Consider the following 1,116-nt stretch of genomic DNA (forward strand, 5'->3'; position numbering starts at 1 on the left):
TAAGTATTAATTGACATAAAAGCATCAAAATAATCATTCCTATATCAACGTGGAGGGTGAGTAACTGGGCAGTCTCAAGGGCAGAGGGGAGCTTAGGGAGGGGAACAAAATGGGCGGCCTTAGAGAAGCAGTCAACCACCGTGAGAATGGTGGTGTTGCCGTCAGATGGTGGAAGGCCGGTAACGAAGTCAAGGGCAATATGGGACCAAGGGCGACTAGGGGTCGGGAGGGGGAGCAAAGGGCCAGCCAGGGGTTGAGTACCGGACTTGTTTCTGGCACAGACAGGGCAGGCAGAAACAAAGTCCTTAATGTCTGAAGTCATGGAGGGCCACCAGAAATGGGTCTTGGTAAGGGAGAGCATGCGGTTGACTCCGGGGTGACAGGAAAGCTTATTAGTGTGAAGCAATTGGAGCACCTGGGACCGCACGCTGGAGGGGACGAAGAGGGTGCCGGGAGGACCACCACCAGGGTCTGGTTCGGAGAGGAGGACCTGTTGGACGGTGGCGGTGATGGGCCAAGAAAGAGAGCCCACAATGCAGGACGAAGGGATAATCGAATCAGAAGGCTCGGACGAGTCTGGTGGAGCAAACTGTCTGGACAGGGCGTCCGGTTTAATGTTCTTGGAGCCCGGACGGAAGGTCAAAACAAAATTGAAACGATTAAAGAAAAGCGACCAACGGGCCTGACGGGGGGTCAGACGCTTGGCGTTCCGAAGGTAGATTAAGTTCTTATGGTCAGTCCAGATTAAAAAAGGTGTCTCAGTGCCTTCCAGCCAGTGCCGCCATTCCTCGAGGGCGAGTTTGACCGCCAAAAGCTCGCGGTTGCCCACATCATAATTTCGCTCAGCTTGGGAGAGACGACGAGAGAAAAAGGCGCAGGGATGGACCTTGTTGTCCAGAGGAGACCGTTGGGAGAGGACCGCCCCAACCCCAGTGTCAGAGGCGTCCACTTCCAAAATAAGCTGGTGCGCGGGGTCAGGATGGCAGAGGATGGGCGCCGAGGAAAAGAGGGACTTAAGCTTCGAGAAGGCGGCTTCAGCCTCCGGGGTCCAGTGAAAGGCTCGGGCAGTCGAAGTGAGCTGAGACAGGGGGGCGGCGACACGACTGTAATCTTTTA

Source organism: Nematolebias whitei, chromosome 1 (genome assembly GCF_014905685.2).
Source record: "Nematolebias whitei isolate Nwh7 chromosome 1, NemWhi1, whole genome shotgun sequence".
Lineage (NCBI taxonomy): Eukaryota > Metazoa > Chordata > Actinopteri > Cyprinodontiformes > Rivulidae > Nematolebias > Nematolebias whitei.